This window comes from Dunckerocampus dactyliophorus, chromosome 15 (assembly GCF_027744805.1).
Source record: "Dunckerocampus dactyliophorus isolate RoL2022-P2 chromosome 15, RoL_Ddac_1.1, whole genome shotgun sequence".
NCBI lineage: Eukaryota > Metazoa > Chordata > Actinopteri > Syngnathiformes > Syngnathidae > Dunckerocampus > Dunckerocampus dactyliophorus.
The window spans coordinates 21,040,557-21,059,135 of record NC_072833.1 but is presented as its reverse complement, the minus strand read 5'-3'; the positions used below and the strand labels follow the sequence as shown (position 1 = coordinate 21,059,135).

The 18,579-nt window shown below is 43.7% G+C and overlaps 1 long non-coding RNA gene across 1 annotated transcript; it reads left to right on the top strand.

Annotated features, from left to right (window-relative positions):
• The first annotated feature begins 2,503 nt into the window (after positions 1-2,503).
• On the top strand, positions 2,504-5,107 carry LOC129168057 (uncharacterized). The gene is made up of 3 exons (XR_008566209.1): positions 2,504-3,154; positions 3,360-3,501; positions 3,579-5,107. It is a non-coding gene; the product is annotated as an uncharacterized LOC129168057 (long non-coding RNA).
• Positions 5,108-18,579: the final 13,472 nt, after the last annotated feature.

Genomic DNA, 18,579 nt, shown 5'->3' with positions numbered 1-18,579 from the left:
ATGAATTACTTTTTTCATTTTGCCTGTAACTGCCCAACAATTAATTACATCTCAGCAGCACCAAACCACATTCCCCATGCAGGGGATAAGATGCTACACCACATACATGAGATTTGAGGGGATAGCACCTTCTGCTGGCTTGCAGTGACTAAATCTAACAGTTATTGCTTAAAAACGCGTTTCAGAACGAATAGAGTGCATTCATGAACATAGGCCAAAACTGCCCTACAATGAACCGCATGTGCACCAAAGCACTTAAAAAGTGCTTGAAACACCTGCTGAGGCCAAATGAATTACTTTTTTCATTTTGCCTGTAACTGGCCAACAATACATCTCAGCAGCACCAAACCACAATCCCCATGCAGGGGGTAAGAAGCTACACCACATATGTGAGATTTGAGGTTATAGCACCTTCTGCTGGCTTGCAGTGACTAAATCTAACAGTTTCTTAAAAACTCGTTTCAGACCGAATAGAGTGCATTTATGAACATAGGCCAAAACTGCCCTACAATGAACCGCATATGCACCAAACCACCTAAAAAGTGCTTGAAACACCTGCTGAGGCCAAATGAATTACTTTTTTCATTTTGCCTGTAACAATACATCTCAGCAGCACCAAACCACATTCCCCATGCAGAGGGTAAGAAGCTACACCACATACATGAGATACCTCAGCAGGTGTTGAACGCACTTTTTAGGTGGTTTGGTGCATATGTGGTTCATTGTTGGGCAGTTTTGGCCTATGTTCATGAATGCACTCTATTCGGTCTGAAACGCGTTTTTAAGCAATAACTGTTAGATTTAGTCACTGCAAGCCAGCAGAAGGTGATATAACCTCAAATCTCATGTATGTGGTGTAGCTTCCTACCCCCTGCAAGGGGAAAGTGGTTTGGTGCTGTCAGGATGTTATTGTTGGACAGTTACAGGCAAAATGAGAAAAAGTAACTCATTCGGCGTGAGGAGGTATTTAAAGCACTTTTTAGGTGGTTTGGTGCATATGCATTAGAGTTAGGGTTAGGGGTTAGGGTTAGGGTTAGAATATGGTTAGGGTTAGGGTTAGAATATGGTTAGGTTTAAGGTTAGGGGTTAGGGTTAAGGTTAGAATAGGGTTAGGGTTAGGGTTACGTTTAGGGTTAGGGGTTAGGGTTACGGTTAGGGTTAGAATATGGTTAAGGTTAGGGTTAGGGTTAGGGTAGGGTTGGGGGTTAGGGTTAGGGTTAGGCTTTTTGAACCAAAGTCCACCCCCCCACCACCGGGGAAGCGGCACAAGCACGGGCCTACCTCCAGTTCAAACCCCCACCCCATCATGAAACCAAACATTGTTCTAGTGCTCTAGTGTTCTAGTGTGCCAAAGCACATGTTCTGTATGCCTCCGGCCTCCAAATTAGGGTTCTTACCATTTAGGGTTCTTTTTCTATTCCAATCAGGGGCATTTATCCTTAGGGTTAGGGCTAGGGCTAGGGCTAGGGCTAGGGCTAGGGCTAGGGTTGGGGCTAATTTCACTTAGGGTTACCACTGATTGGGGTTAATTTCACCTAGGGTTACGACTGGTTAAGGTTAGGGCTTAAATTAGAGGTAGGGCTCGTTCCAGTTGGGGTTACGATTAAGGTTAGGACTTAAAATTCTGATAAGGCTAAATCCAAATATTTCACAGTTGTGGTTTGAATTATTGCTCCAATTGGCTTTCAACTTCCCTAACACTGTTTACAAAGAACAGTAGGGCAGGAGCTTCCCCGGAGGCGGCACTGGCAGGCTAGGCTTTTTTAACCAAAGTCCACCCCCCCACCACCGGGGAAGCGGCACAAGCACGGGCCTACATCCAGTTCAAACCCCCACCCCATCATGAAACCAAACATTGTTCTAGTGCTCCCATAATTAGGCTTTAATGCTCTTCGTGCATGTGGTGTCATTCTATTCCTCGTTCGTTCTGTCTCTTTGCTGTCCTCAGCGGAAATTATTTCGCTTCTGTGGCCCTCTTGGCTACACAGTGCATTCATTTGGCTTCTGCGGCTCTCTGGCTACGCAGTGCAATCCCCCGATGTGTGTGGCTCTATTTGCTTCGCGACGTTTCAACTTATTTTAGTCTTCTTCAGGCAGCCCAAACACACATCCCCCAGACAGAAAATATCATGGCACCCCCTAGTACTACTCGTTGCACTTCTTGTGCTTAATATATTGCCACCGCCTTCCTTGCCTCTGATCCCACAACCACAAAGAGCTTCCTGCAGAGCAACACTGTCCATACTTTGGTCTGGTCCTTTTCGCCCAACAGGTGTTTCAATCCTGGCTTACTAGCCTTTTCTAACCGGTAAGTATTTTTCCTTTTAATTTCTGATATATGGGTTTATTTCCCTTTCCATTTTTCTAATTTTCTAACAGGTGAGTATATTTTCCTTTTCTCTGTTTTTCATTTTCTTCTTGTAACAGGTGAGTAGTTTACTCTTCCCCTGACCAAATCCAAACGACCGCCCTGTAAGTTTTGGTCTCTATTTATAATGTGGCTCACTCGCTCCCTCTAGTGGGGCTCCAATTGACTTGCTGGTCCTTAAGTCAGCATTTCCTGAAAAAATGTTCTCTCCGTATCAGGTCTGCCATCCACCTTCATCCACATCCCACCGTGCCATCCCATCCCCACTCCCCCCTCCCAGTCCCAAACATCCCCCCACCCTTAACCCCACCCCATTATTTCTAACTTTCTGGCCTTTTAATTTGTCCAATTTGGCCTTTATTTCTTTAATAATTTAGGGTTCCTCCAAACCTCCGACTTGATGGTATAAGTCCCAAAACACGTGCTTTGCATGCCTCCATCCTCCAAGACCTGATGTTGTAAGTCCCAAAGCACATGTTCTGTATGCCTCCGGCCTCCAAATTAGGGTTCTTACCATTTAGGGTTCTTTTTCTATTCCAATCAGGGGCATTTATCCTTAGGGTTAGGGTTAGGTTTAGGGCTAGGGCTAGTGTTAGGGCTAGGGTTAGGGTTAGGGTTAGCGGGTTATGCCAATCATGCCAATCTTATGCTGTCCCTCTTTGGCTTTTTCAGGACTACTGCAGAGCCAAGGGTGGACACTTGGCCTCAGTTCACACCAAAACCATGTCAGACTTCCTCCATGGATTGGCTGGTGGACAGAGGACTTGGGTTGGGGGCTACAAAGAGGTGGGTGATTGAATAATCACAGGTTGATGAAGACAAGCTGTTTTTTGTAGACGTGTGTGTTGTGTAAACCAACATGTACGCCAGTGTTGTAGGAATCATCTATGAACGTGTTCATGTTGTAAAAGTAACTCACACGAGAAAAAAGGTCAGCACTGCTCAGCAGGATGCCAATTTCGTAACTTCCACACATCCTTTCATTTTTCAGGGTGGTGTGTGGAAATGGGATGATGGTTCCACGTTTAGTGTGAAGAATGATGGAGTGGCAGGCAGCAACGATGCTAGATGGGAAGCAGGCGAGCCCAATAACAGGGGTGGTAAAGAAGATTGTATGGAGAAAACGCATTCAGGTAAGATTGGAGTAATGCAGTCATGATTGATGAACACTTTAACAAACATTGGAACTTTTTACCTGATTTCTTCACAGGTGGACTCAATGATTTGACATGCTCTTATTGGCGCCCATTTCTTTGTCAGCTGTGATGGGATGGTCTCGGCTGTGTGACGGCTGCTCCTTCAAAGACGTCGGTGCTGAAAGATCAGCACTCTGCCTTCAATTCAGTTGCTTTCATGAATCCTGATCATAATCGGCGTGCTCATGATCCCAAACAACCTGCGAGACACCAACTGGCAAACTAAAGCTCGTCCTGTTTGCAGTTGAGGAGCTAACACAAGCCATCACACAGAAAATAATCATTCCCGTTTTTAGTCAACATTTTGGAGCAGCAGCTGTGTTAGCATTGAATCACATTGAAATTGGCTCATCTTCTACATTTCCTAGAAGCTAAAATGATGCACACAGCAAATAACAAGCTGCTACCTGACAAGACGGGACAAATAGAAACACACCTGAAACACAACATCAGTCATAAATAGAAACACACCTAAAACACAACATCAGTCATAAATAGAAACCACACCTGAAACACAACATCAGTCATAAATAGAAACACACCTAAAAGAGAGGAAATGAGAAACGATTAAAACAAAGTTTGAAATATTTCTAAAAGCAGTAAGAGTGAAGGTGATATGAATGATGGGCTTTAAAGCTGACATGCACGTTCTTGGTGAAAGATGTACAAGTGGCATCTCTGTGTGGATTTGGCATGTTCTCCCCGTGCGTGCGTGGCTTTTCTTCCAAAAACATGCATGTCAGCTTGATGGAGACTAAATTGTCCACAGGTGTGAATGTGAGCGTGAATGCTTGTGTGCCCTGCCATTGGCTGGCCCACAGTCAGCCGAGATAGGCTCCGGCACACCCCCGCCACTCTAGTGAAACATTGAAGATGTTCTGTGCGCCAACACCACAAACCTTCAGCATATCTGAAAACAAGGTAGATAGGATAGATCCATTTCAACAAACGGCACTAATGTGATTTTCCCAAAGAATGCTGACAAGTGCTGTGGTGGTGCTTCCGTGATGTTAAAAGGGACTGTTTGCAACCGTTGGGCGGCTCCCTTGTGGGCACGTTGAAACTTTGGAAGGTGTTGCACGCATGACATTGTGGGTACGTATGCCCCGCCCCATGTAACGCACGAGCACCAGCTATGTTAAACTAAGTTAGCTGCAAATGTTGCGATCTTTGAGTGTATAGCCTATAGCAAGCACAAATTGTCAATTTTGTTGCTAATTGGGTCAAGTCTCCATGCTTTTATTGAAAGCACTATGCTAACATGCTAGCTGCCGCTTGGCTAACCTTGAACGTTGCAAACGGTCCCTTGATTGTTTATGCTACTGTTTGACCTGTTTCAGTAGGGGTGTCACCATGCACCATCTTGGCTTCACCAGGACCAGACCATATTTGAATGACTCAGAAAACTACAAAGAAAACGTCCAGAACTTGTTCATCAGTCCAGTGATGCTGGAAATGCCTGCAAGGTTTCCAGTGAGTGGAATGTGTTGCCCGGCCCACTGCCACTTCCATCTTGTGCGTGTTCTCATCGACAGTAGCGATGCCAGAGTTGAGTCTGATGGGCTCCTGGCTGCCCTGTTCCTGCCAGACGTGTGCTGACGTGTTTTTCATCATGATACAGCATTTCACACGTTATTCCAATATGTGCTACTGGATGTTGGCATTGCCTTTGGAATCAATAAAGTTTACTTAAATCCTGCTGCTGAACGAGTGACTGTCATGAAGCAACATTGAATGTAGTTTACTGCTGGAATTCTCATCTTTGTGCTGAAAGGCGTCACGTAGCTGCATCTAGAGCACTGATCTAAAGAAAAGACTGGATCGAGCTTCTATTTTATTTTTGAAGCCAATGGAAATTTGCGGCGGCCATCTTGGTGAGACCACTTTGCTGTGAGACAACAGTATGGCAACGCACTGGTAAAACTTCGATTGATCGTATAGCCACCAAAATCAACTGCAAAAGGTTATAACTACTCAGATTTATACGCTTTTGTGTCATTTATCAAGCTAGTAAGATGTATTTTAGCTTCGAGACGGACGAAAAATTGGCTGTGTGGCAGCCTGCAAACATTGTTTACGTACGGAATTTAAAGTCTATCTTTGTCTAATTATTTTCCTACGGTAAACCATTATTTTTTTTATCTCAGGATAAGGTTAAGGCAGGAAGAAAGCAGAAATTTTGTCACATGTCTTCTACCTTGCGTGAATCATGTGTGGTATCAGAATTAATGTAACTTGGTAGTTGTGGTAGCTTTTAAAAAAGCTGTTTTTTGGTACAAAAAGATATTAGATAAGTGCAAATACTCAAAGCCTACTGTCAAAAACTGCATAGAAATAATTTTATCATTGATTGCTAGGCTAGGCACCAAAAAAAGGCCTAGTTGTTACAGGAAGGTGTAACTAGAAAATTCTTGCAAAACCACCCATCAAAGTTCATACTTTAACGTTTGGTTACATTTCGAGAACTTTTCAAAGCAAAGCCGTTCAAGTAGTGGCACATATATCAGGTCAAAAAAAGGTGCCAAGTAAAAGTACTTACGAGTGGAAGGTTCTTGGGAAGTGCTTTTTAAGTTGTGTTTCCTCATCCTCGCTTCCGTCACTGGCACTCCTGATGTTTTTGATGATTTTTCACTAATTCTGCGTTCGTATACCAGCACAATCACAAAGCTGTGGCGCGTAAGGTGGTCTCACCAAGATGGCGGCGATCGAAAAAAATCTGGCTTCAAATTTTGGCGCGTGAAAACAATAGGTTGCTCGATCCAGTCTTTTTTTTTAGATCAGTGATCTAGAGCTGCTGCCTTCTGTGAGTGATGCAGGTCGCTCATGTTCTGCTTTTTCCACTCCTTTTGCGTTTTGTCTGCTACACTGGGCTAACTCCCTAACAAGTTTTGTTTCGCACGGGGGCCCTAGACAGCGCTTGTCTTGGTCTAATGGGAAGTCTGCCCCCGCTCGGACCGGTCAAGAGTACAGTTGCCTCGATTCGACCTCCTGCGGATTATGTGCGATTGGTGTGCGCATGTCCAACTTGTCACCTGCCAGAAGGTACTGGAGCACGACAGGTGTTTTTATTGTCACTTATAGCGGAACCTGATTTTTTTTTTTTGCTTTGAACTGGGAGCTAAAATTCAGGTTAGGAGCTGCCTGTTAGAAGCTGCTAGTCAGCAGCAGGCATAGCCAAGGACAGCTATTTGGGTGCTCGTGTCAATGTGAGTGTGGCTGAAGGTGCAAAACATACTGTGTGTACATTATAGCCATCGAGGTCATCTTTTTGTGTAAAATGTTGTCAAAATGTACCTCCATGCCTTCACGTACAGCAAAAGTTAGATGGCAAGCAAAAGGACTGGCCAACAAAGTGGAACAAGTCGGCGCTCACATTAAACATGCAAAAACTGGGATTTCTATTATTTTTTAATAAAGCAATGACCCATATTTTCTCATTATTTGTTTCGTTTTTAATAGTTTATTTGTAATGTATTTTTTTTATTTTTGTGTTCCATGTTTGTGTTGAGCACCTTCTTTGCGGTCAAGACGATTTTGCTCGTCTTCTGTCATCCTGCACAGTCTCCAACGCGGCCGCAAGGTGGCATCGGCGTGACGTCACGGACATCTGTCTTGCAGTAAAACCTCCGAAGAAGAAGAGGAGCAAGGCGGACGTTAATGGTGATGGAAATTTCCGCTCTTTTTTGAGAGCTAGTTCTTTTGGCACGGCTCACTAAAAAGACCCGGCTCTTTCGGCTCCCAAGTGGCTCCTCAGATTTTAAAGTAATCTATTGCCAAATGTGGAAAATGAATGACTAATGTAAAAAAATACACAATATCAAATGTAGATTTTTTTAAACACCAATGAGCAGCTACTAAAATAAATTACAATGTATTATAAAACACCAAAACAGAGCCATCTCAATAGACAAGTAAAATCTCTTTCACATTTTCACGATTTTTTTGTTTGTGTTATGAAATAGAAATAACCTCTTTTCTGATATAGAAATATATTTTAACAAAAAACACAGCAATAATATGTGATAACCATAATGTATAATAACCATAACACATACACCCACACACACACACACACACAGAAAAAAAACAACACTGAAACAAAACCATATGCTTTGGGTAAGACAATACGTTGTTTGCAATCTCAAACATACGGTATGCATGTTCAGTAATATTATTTTCCAGAACATATATGAATAAATCCTTTTATGTCAGTCATTCAACAGCAAAAAAAAAAATGGTTGTTTATCCAAATGAAGGGTTATGCCGGGTCAATTGTATGCAAACTGGCTTGCTAACTGCACTGTATACAATGCCTGGTAAGCATCATGGAAGCACTGAGATTCTCCCATTCCTTCAAGTAACGCAACCTTCCTCCCTTAAAGAAATACATATGTCATGATATAACAAAAAAGTAGGTACATTTTATATATATATATATATATATATATATATATATATATATATATATATATATATATATATATTCTATAATACCTCTTAGCTATTATAGAGCTAGATAAAACTAAAATCAATTCAGGACATACATTTAATCAGAGGAATGTTACAGGATCGAAAATATTTGGGAGATGGACAGTGCAAAACCCTTAAATTGTGACGTGGAGCGCGTACAAACTGTTAATTGTGAATCCCAAGATGCAGAGGACAGCGGGTTGGAACAGAACAGACATTTAATTGTCTCTGTTGCACATATGAACAAAAAACAACGGTGCTCGAAGAAAACAAAAAGGCACTGCGACAAAAATAGAACAGAGGAATGAGAGGAATAACTTCACCAGGCTTGACGGAACTACGGGACGTGTAGCAAAACTGCAATGAAGGTCACCGTGAGGGTTGCAGCAGGAAGCGTGGCTTGGCGTGGTGAGCATGAAGAATAGCAGAGTGCTATCAACAGTAACAGGTGAGTTTAAATAGGTATGATAATTGACAAACAGCTGCCGCACATCCCGCAGCTCTGCCCAAGACAGGAGTGGCCAGGGTCTAGGTACAAGACAGAGAAAAATAAGTAAAATACACCACAAACTGAGTAACAGTATGAAATAAACCAAATCATACCGCCAGTGTCTTCAGCAAGGTGTGACATAAATTAGCAATCATAAATGTACATTTAAATCATACTTACAGGTGAAATGTTTGTCTGCAGCCTTTGAACTGGCAATTTGTGCAGTTAATAGCTGCACATGCAGGGATCTTAAGGCAAAATTTGTGTCCAATCTGAATTAATAAAATAAGTTCACCACGAATGCAAAAGTTTGTCCGAGAAGTGTTTCTTGGGAGTAGCAAAATGGCGGCCGTGTGGCTTCACAAGTCATCGCCAATGGTCTATCCAGATATATAATACCGAACAGTGCGGCTGACTGCATGAAGCCACTGTCGGCCATCTTGCTTCACCCAAAAAAAGCACACACCCATACACATACATGTATGTGTGTATGTGTGAAATTACAATGCATAACAAGTCAATGTCAGTGTTCACAAGGTATTTGTTATGATAAGGATCTACGTAGTATCAAAGTTAAATGCTAGCATACCTTTAGAAGATGATCAGGAAAGTCAAATATTGTTGGAACTGCATTTTGTCCTAATCTAACAGTCTGGTCGGTCCTGTCCAAGTTCTCCTCGGTGAAATGACGAACAGAGTTGTGATCTGGCTGCAGGAATCCACCTGTCTCTCTGCATATTTACGAGCCATTACTTTAGAAGTTGAGCATTGCAGTGTTCAAATCTAAAGGAGAATAAGGGGACATTTACAACTACTTAGATGAAAAGATGCTTACAGATGTAAAGTATCTATTATTTATAAGCATTTACCTACCTGTGAAATGTAAGTCCCTTCTCGCGATTTTCACCAGTATCATGATTAATAGCCAGTAAGGCATGTCCATGTGGGGCCCATAAGGGTTAAGTATGGGCTGCAAACATGGGTGCCAAGTGGGTTTGTCCGCAGTTTCCATGGTGGCCCCACCTTATTTGCCCATATGGGCTTCAAGTGGGTTCCTACTGTGTTTCAGGTGGGGCCCAATATGGTGAGGTGCACGGGACCCATGTAGGCCCCATATATTTGCCCATATGGGCACAAAGAGGGATCAGAATAGACCTTAAAAAGGGCCCAAGACGGCAATGTACCTGAGACCCATTTAGGCCCCACCTGTGTGACTTTAAGAGGGATCTGACTGGGCTTCATGTGGGACCCAAGCAGGAGATTTTTATGAGACTCCTGTGGACATGCTCATTTTTACAGCAGCGTATACTTTGTGATCATAGCTTTAACCCATTTCAACCCACCAGTCACATTTTTGAAGGACAAGAATGATTTGATTTACAGGGCTCTAAAAATTTTCTTGAGTAATCTTTCAAAATAGTTTCAGTATATATTGTAAGAATACATTGTTTAGATGAAATGTATGCATTTACACATGCTTGGAATAAATTATCACATGACCAAAGCTGTTTACTTCCTGGTTGCACGTTGAGAAGAAGATGGCTTCCTCAACTCCTTCCAAAAAAAGGTCAGTAAAGTATGTTCAAATAAACATAAAGCAAAGATTTTTTGTACACATGATCTTTAGGTTGTGTAGTAATGATATACGCATTTGCAATTACTCAAATATGTTTGATATCCTTGCAGCATGAGCAAACATTTGCATGGTCACATTAGTGACCTGTGGGATAGCGCATTGTAGCTAGGTGTACACATAGGTCTATACATACAAATTGCTAGCTATGTCTAAGTCTGATCTTTTTTCTCGCTTTTAGATTCACTTTGAGTGAAGTGCTTGATATTTTGGGGGTGGGTGATGGTCCAGACAAGGCATGCAACATTGCAGTTATCCCTCAAAGTGAAAAAGATGCCATTTTCAGTGATTGTGATAGTGATGGATCTGATATGGACTATGAGGGGGAGATGGGCCATTTATATGGGTATGGATGAACTTCTGGCCGCACGGTGGTCTAGTGGTTAGCACGTTGGCCAACACAGTAACAGCTTGGAGATCGGGAAGACCTGGGTTCGATTCTCCCCTGGGCATTTCTGTGTGGAGTTTGCATGTGCGTGGGTTTTCTCCGGGTACTCCGGCTTCCTCCCACATTCCAAAAACATGCATGTTAGGTTAATTGGCGACTCTAAATTGTCCATAGGTATGAATGTGAGTGTGAATGGTTGTTTGTCTATATGTGCCCTGCGATTGGCTGGCGACCCCGCCTGTCGCCCGAAGTCAGCTGGGATAGGTTCCAGCAACCCCGCGACCCTAATGAGGAAGAAGCGGTATAGAAAATGGATGGATGGATGAACTTCTCACATTCTATGGGATTCTTCTGGCATCTGGCTACAGCACTGTTCCACGAAGACACACGCACTGGTCAGGTGACACCGATGTACATAATCTATGCATTTCCAATGCAATGCGGAGAAATTGATTTGACGAAATAATGGCCTCAATACATTTTGTGGACAACACAAAGATCACTGAAGATCCATTTTTCAAGGTTAGGCCAATCTTCACTGAGCTGAACAAGTCTTACAAAGTCATGCCATATCCAGAATGTTTGTCAGTGGATGAGAGCATGATAAGATACTACCATCCAATTTTTTTAAGCTCTCTCTGAGCTCTTACCGTTCTGTTTCCGCCTCTGTCACAGCTCCAGTGAACCACTTGGAGAGGACCTTCTCTGCTTCCTTCTGGGTAATTCCTTGAGTTAATGCGTTCCTCTTTATTGCGCCTAAAAATAAATCACAAGACCCAACTTAGTAACTATAGCCTGATTTTTTATTATGAAACTATTGTTACAGACCGAAAAAAACAGACAGCCATTAAAAAGTTTGTAACCACTGCAAGTTTTTATGGGATGAGTACAGTCTGATGGGTTGGCCAGCACAACTGGCTGATATAAATCCTACTGAGCATTTGTAGGAACAGTGATTAAAAAGATGTATGACAAATCACACAGTATGACAAGTGTTTCATGAAACTGGGTAAAATGTCAACTGATCTACAGAGATCTAATGAACCTGATAGTTAGAATCCCAAGGTCTGTAAAAAGGTCATCACTAAACACTCTGATCAAGGGAGTATTTGACGAATAGAGCAATTAATATTTCTGTGATACATTTAAAAAACAGTACATTGAAGCATCTCATGAACATCATCAGCCTGTGAGGCATTAAAGGATATCTGTAAATTCCAAGAAAGGTTATGGTTACACACTTCACCTCTCCCAACAGCCCATAAATGGAGGATACGAACCAGTTCTTACAAGCAGACCACCACTACTTTTACAAAGTATAGGAAGGACTACCATAAATTGTTAATAACACAAAGCTAAAAAATAAAACAAAGTTGTACTACAGAATAACAAAGTTCATGATGCACCATCAGAGTACGTTGGTAAACCTTACTCCCTCTGCCTTAAGAGCTGTGCTGAACACGCGGCCGACAGTCTGGGCTTTTAGTCGTGTGGTCAGCGCCCTCGCCTCCCATTACGAAGGTCCTGTATTCGATCCTCGGTGCGGGCAGGTGCGAAACAGGTCGGGTTACACTAATAGTAGCGGTGCTGATTAGGAAGGCATGATATAAAAACTAATGTTCTCTGAGTGATTACCCGACAAGTGTAGAGAAAGAGGTTCGGTCTGATGCGTAACCGCTGCTAGAAAACGCCCATCTAAGTGTGGCGGGGAGGGTGAGGGAATAATGAAGCTAAGGCACCCAGGTAAGCTTACCTTGAATGAGGCGACAGAGACACTGGCTCCATTTACAATATTTATTATGCTTATTATAAATCCTTAAAACAGACGTTTATTTCAACTTGATTAAAATAGTGGCTCTTGTCTTCTAAAACATTTGGCGCCAATAAACTCACACGCACACACCCACATACACTCACCCTCAAAGAGCCAGGGAGCTGGAGTTAGGCTGGACGGATGGAGCGAACTAAAATGGGGCAACCTAAATAAAGCAACAAAACACAACAAAACCACTACAAAACCAAAATCAACTGAAAGTGCTTTGCAAATATATACAAACAAAGTTACCACCACCGAACGACCACCACCACCACCACCATTTGACCCGCAGCTCCTGGGAAATAAAACACAATTTTTACAACATAAACATTTTGGTGCAACGTAGAGCAACAGTTCAGTCAGTCAGAATAGTTCACTCAAGTCAACGCGAGCGGCACAGTTCGTGGTTTGGTGAGGGGAAAAGCGTTCCGTAGAGGGGAGTGGGGTAGCTCCCGCAGAAAGCCCCAAACGTAGCCCCCCAGCTAGTTGTCGACACTGGAGGGTCGCTCGCATCTACCAAGCGTGCCGTAGCCGCGGTAGAAAAGTGGCATTTACAGCAAGCAGATGGGACCGGCGGACATGCAGAACCGGCACAACAAACATGCAATATATGTCAGCTCGAAACTTTGCACACGGGCAAGACGGCAGCGTCTACCAAAAACAGAAAAAAAGGAGGAATAAATCACATTGGAATAGGACAGCTCATGCACCAGGAAGACGGACACACTTACCACCAGCCATCAAGCTTGTCGCTCATTGAGAGGCGAGAGGCGCAGACACGGGAGCCTACAAACATAGCATAGAGGCTATAAGCTAAACTAAGCTATACGCTACACCGTAACCAGGGGGAATCCTACCTTAAGTTCAGTTGCATGCGGCATAGGTCCGCGAGCGGCATTAACCCCGTTTGCGCAGCAGCTGTCTGTGCTGCCGAGAGGCACGAAGCGGACGCGGAAGTGAACGCCGAAGGGCACCCAGCGAGAGGTCAAAGGGCAAAAGACAAAGCAGCAGGCACTCTTATAGGACGCCACCTAGCGCTATCAACCATAAGAATCGGTCCAACAAGCAGTGCACGCGTCTTCTCATATCACCACATAAGGACGGAACCTCCTTAGGAGAAGATAGCTTAATCATCTGGATATTATGTCTTTTCACAAAGGAAGTATGCAAAAAGCAGTCGTCTGCGCCGGAGTCACCTAGCGTGGTTACAGTCACATTTCTGCCCCCTCCTGTAATAATCCCCTTGACCTGGAGTCGTCTCAGGGACTCCTTGCTTGTGTCAGTTATTTCCTGGGAGTACACACAAATCCCAGCTGCCAACTGGCTGCTGGTGACAGGAGGGTACCGGTACTGGGTACCGATAGTTGTGCCGGTAGCGGTCCTGGGGTCGATCCTCGGTGGCGAACTGGACGGATGGGGCATTGAAGAAGCCGATGACCTGGGTTACCGCAATACAGGCCCAGGTCCAGGCGACGGGCTCTCTCCTCGGCGGCTAGTCGTGGTCTAGTTTGATGGGATGAGTAATCCTCCGCTCCGTCGATGGATGCGATATCGGCGTTCGACCATGGTATCCCTCCTCTGCATAGTCCCTGATTCTCTCCTTTACTTGGTTATCCAAGCAAATCGCTAAATTTATCAAGTTGTCAAGAGATGTAGTATTGTCCTTGGCTATTAGCTCATCCTTAATGCGGATGCTGAGTGCTCTCCGGAAGATACCACGGAGCACGGTATCGGGATATTCGCTTCCTGCCGCGAGCACACGAAACTCAATGGAAAAATCAGACACAGAAAGTCCTCTTTGTTTTAAGTCCAACAAATGATTGGCGGCTTCTAAGCCCGGGACCGGGTGATGAAACACCTTTCTTATCTCCTCTAAAAATAGTGGTAACGAGGTGCGAATGGTGGGCATCGAAGTGCTTATGGCCAGGGCCCAAGTGGCAGCTCTTCCAGCAAGCAAACTCATTATGAAGGCTACCTTAGATTGATGAGAGGAGTAAGATGTAGGTTGTTGGTCAAACACTGCGAGCACTGATGTAAAACTGGTTACAAGAGTCAGAGTCACCAGAGAAGCGAGGAGGGTGAGGGATAACAAGGCTCACAAGGTTCATGAGCAGCAGGTGTGCTTGCAGCTGTGGCATTAGCAGAGTCACTCATAGTAGTGGGGGTACCGACCTCTGGTGGTGGAATCGGAGTGGAGTGTCTTAGTCGTTGATTTAGTGCTTCCATATTAGCGGAGAGAACTGAAATGGCTCCCATGACCCCTTGGAGCGATTTCTCATGGCTTCCAACCATGTGTCCTTGATGTGACAGGGCTATCTGGAATTGGTCCATGTCTGCGGGATCTATGTCTGGCCAGATTGTTCGATTGTTCAAACGTGACATAGACAACAGTTTTCCTTATAGTCATGACGCCAGAACCTTTATTTTGCACCTCCACCTGAATAGCCATGTACAGCACACGTTCAATGTCCAATGTAAATGATCAGCCTGACAGTGGGTTCAGGAATAGCGTGCGTCTCAGTTGCATTCTGGCATATGCGTCCACCATGCGCCGATAATTCAGATGCATGTCCCTAAGGACATACCTAAGGAATACCCTAAGGAATCAGGCAAAAGAAATCGTGGGTGCCTCAAAACGGGGGTTGTACACCCCCCGCACGCCCCTCTAAATCCGCGCCTGATTTTACATGCTTGGTTCAAAAAGCTTTACTCAAAATAACCGTTTGACACAACACATGCAAACGCACACGGGAGAAAAACCCTTTAGTTGCTCAGTTTGCAATAAGTCTTTCAAAAGGTGCAAGTGATTTTCCACATGAGAACGCACACTGGAGAAAAACCTTTTAGTTGCTCAGTTTGTGGCGAACGATTCTCTCGAAAGGAGTCCATGCTGTAGCACATGAGAATGCACACAGGAGAGAAACCCTACAGTTGTTCATTGTATGGCCAAAGTCCAGAGCTTTCACGTCTCTTTTACACAGATCTTTGAAGCGGAGATGGGGCCGGCCTCAAGCTCATTTTCCGGATGCAAGTTCTCCGTATAGTATATCTTTTGGTATTCTTCCATCTGCCATCCGATGGACGTGTCCTACCCAGCAGAGACGGCGCTCACGGAGCAGGGTGAATAGGCGTGATAAATTTGCACGGGAGAGTACCTCGTTGTTGGTGATACGGTCGCTCCATTTGATGTTGAGAATACTCCTCAGCATACGGAGATGAAAAGAGATACGGAGATGAAAGGCGTTGAGCCGTCGCCGTCGCTCTTGCGAGGCATATAAACACCACGTCTCACTGGGGTATAGCAAGGTACTGAGCACGCACGCGGGGGAAAAAAACGTTTAGATGCTCAGTTTGTGGGAAAAGTGGATCCCATAAGAAAACTTTCCACACGTCACAGCATGTGAACATACAGCACAACTTCCACACCCCATGCAAAGGGTCCCTGACATGATTGATCAGCATTGCATATATATGTTATGTAGTGTTTTGGAAGTGTGTTCCTTATTGTTCCATTTTTCAAAGCCACTGGTAAACCAGCAAAAATGAGATTTATAATTGACAGCCCATGACGAGCTAGCTTTCGCTGTTCATGCCTCATTTCCGGAAGTGACATCATTGGGGGCGCCTCTCAGCTAAAGCGCAGTAAACAAACGCTTCTCCAGGTAGATGTGGGACTCGCTTCAGTACATTTTTCTTCGAAATAGAAGTCATGCCAAACTGTCGTGTTTCTGCTGGATGTTCATGGAATCGCTGTCATACTATAACTTTCTTTTCCAAGAGGGGAAGCTTTAAGACAACAATGGACGAAGCAAGTGCAGAGAACCGGAGACAGATGGACACCCACCTACAGTTCTGTTCTTTGCAGTGATCATGACTGCTGTGAAGGAACACCTTGACGAGAAGCATTTGGCCTGAAAGTATGCATTTTGAAAAAGATTGCTATTCCGCCTGTACGCAGGAAAAAATAATCAAAACAAGGAAAAACAAGGACTACATCAAAGTTGCCATAGAACAGAGCAAGTCATGTCTTGTTTACATCATGTCTTCTAAACACTAATCCATGATAGCGACAAGGCTGCAAAGCATTATACTGTACATGTGATATAAACGTCTTTTCACAGCCATATGTCCACAGTTGGGGGCTATAAAGATCCCTTTACACTCATTAAGAAGCCGATTTCAAAGAATCATTGAAGGACAAGCAACTCCAGAGTAATTTACACTCTTCAGGCTTAAGTCCATGTTCTAAAAGTTCTGTGTTTCTCCAAATGTTTGCTCCTCCTCGAAAACTATTGACACATCCCTCAAATCTTGTGTATAATCACTGTAAACATCCTTCTGTCTCATACACCGCCATGTTTGTTTACCTGAGGCATGGCGCCACTTCTGTAAATGAGACTAAAGTTGATAGTAAATATGTGTAGAGCTGCAACAGTTCATCCATTGTCCAAAAAACAAGTGTTTTGGTGTTCCACAAATTGTTTTTTTATTTGAAAATGTAAATACATGTGAGTATTATCGGATTTCCTTAGTCATCCTTGAAAGCCTAGCTATTATCTTTGTGTTTTATGTAAAACAAGATATTCACACACATCAGATTTCACAGGTGTTTTTTGCTCCCGCTAGCTAATTAGCCTTTGCTTCGATCGAAAAAACAAGTTTCAGTTTAGTCGACTAAGCGGATGATGGTTAGTTGCAGCCCATATGTGATAGCAGAGCATAACATGTACACGTTGTCAACCTGTTGTCTCCAGGTTGGGTTCCTTCCTTACCCGGTCAGGACACACGCTGTCGTGATGTTGACCAAAGGCCACCACGTCTGTGGAATCATGGCGCCAACCAGTCTAGTAGTCAGGCTGCTGGAGGAACTTTGGCCATCACAGTGCCTCACATGTTCCTCGAACACGTGTGGAGTGTGATAATGGAGTCTCATGAGTGCCAGATACTACAAACATAGGTGATATATGACAGTAAGGGGCTATCCACGCGGAAACGGCAAAGTATTTTATGGTTTCAGCTAGGGATGCTCCCATCAGGGTTTTATGCTGCCGATTCCGATACTGATTATCCGGGACTGATAGCGACCGCATGGATTAATTTTGCATTTTTCAATGTTTTCATGCTAAATGCTACTGGCTGGGGGTGCTGTCTAAAGGGGAAATGTCAGGACAGTTCCAAGGTCCCTTGACTGCCAGGGGACCCGAAAAACAGGTCATTACTAATGACACTTGGACTACTGTACAACTCAACAAAAATATGAAAGCAACACGTTTGTTTTTTGCCCTTGTTTTTGTTTTATCCATAATATCAGCATTTCTCTCAGATATTGTTGACAAATGTGTCTAAACGTGTGATAGTGAGCACTTCTCCTTTGCTGAGATCACCCATCCCACCTCACAGGTGTGCCGTATCAACATGCTGATGATTAGACACCAAGATTAGTGCACAGGTGTGCCTTAGACTGCCCACAATAAAAGGCCACTCTGAAGTAGTCCTACTAAGAATAGTATCATATAAAATAACCACTGGCACCAAGTACAGTAATAGGCCGCCATCTTGATGTACTTCTGGTGAGCTGACTGTGATTAGAAAAATAATAACATGCTCTCTCACCGGCTTTGTATATTGGTGACATAAATATTTTAAAAGATCACGTAGAAGGTTTGTGGATATGTAAACATACCTTCAAGGTGGAGCACACTTCCGTTTTTGCTAACAGCTTCCAGTTGTCTCTCCATCTGCTCTGTCGTTTGAGAAAGTTGCTCCTCGTAGGACATCGTTCTTTCCAACAGCGCCAATATTTCATTGGCCGCCGCTCTTAGTTGCTCCCTTAGCAACACTTTCAACATTTTGCTTTTTTTGTACCGATTTTGCCTCTCGTCCACTCCTAGAGTGGCTAACTTCAACCACGTGGCAGTGACATCAACACCTTCCTGTTTTGCCATGACTTCCATTCTTCAGTGCAATGCTGTTTCTCACCTTCTTTGTCAAAATGCTGCCACTTGCAAACATGAGTGTATGCAGTCATCCCTCGATATGTCACCTTTTCTCAGGAATTCATGGTTTCCTGGTTGACTCCGGCCTAAAATATGCATTTTTAAGCAAATTGGATGCACCCTTGGCCTAAATGAAGCCTTTTCCATCAGAGAAATGGTTGCGTGAAGGAGAATAGCATGAAAATGGTGTTTATTGCCAAGCATGTGAGCAACAACGTAAGC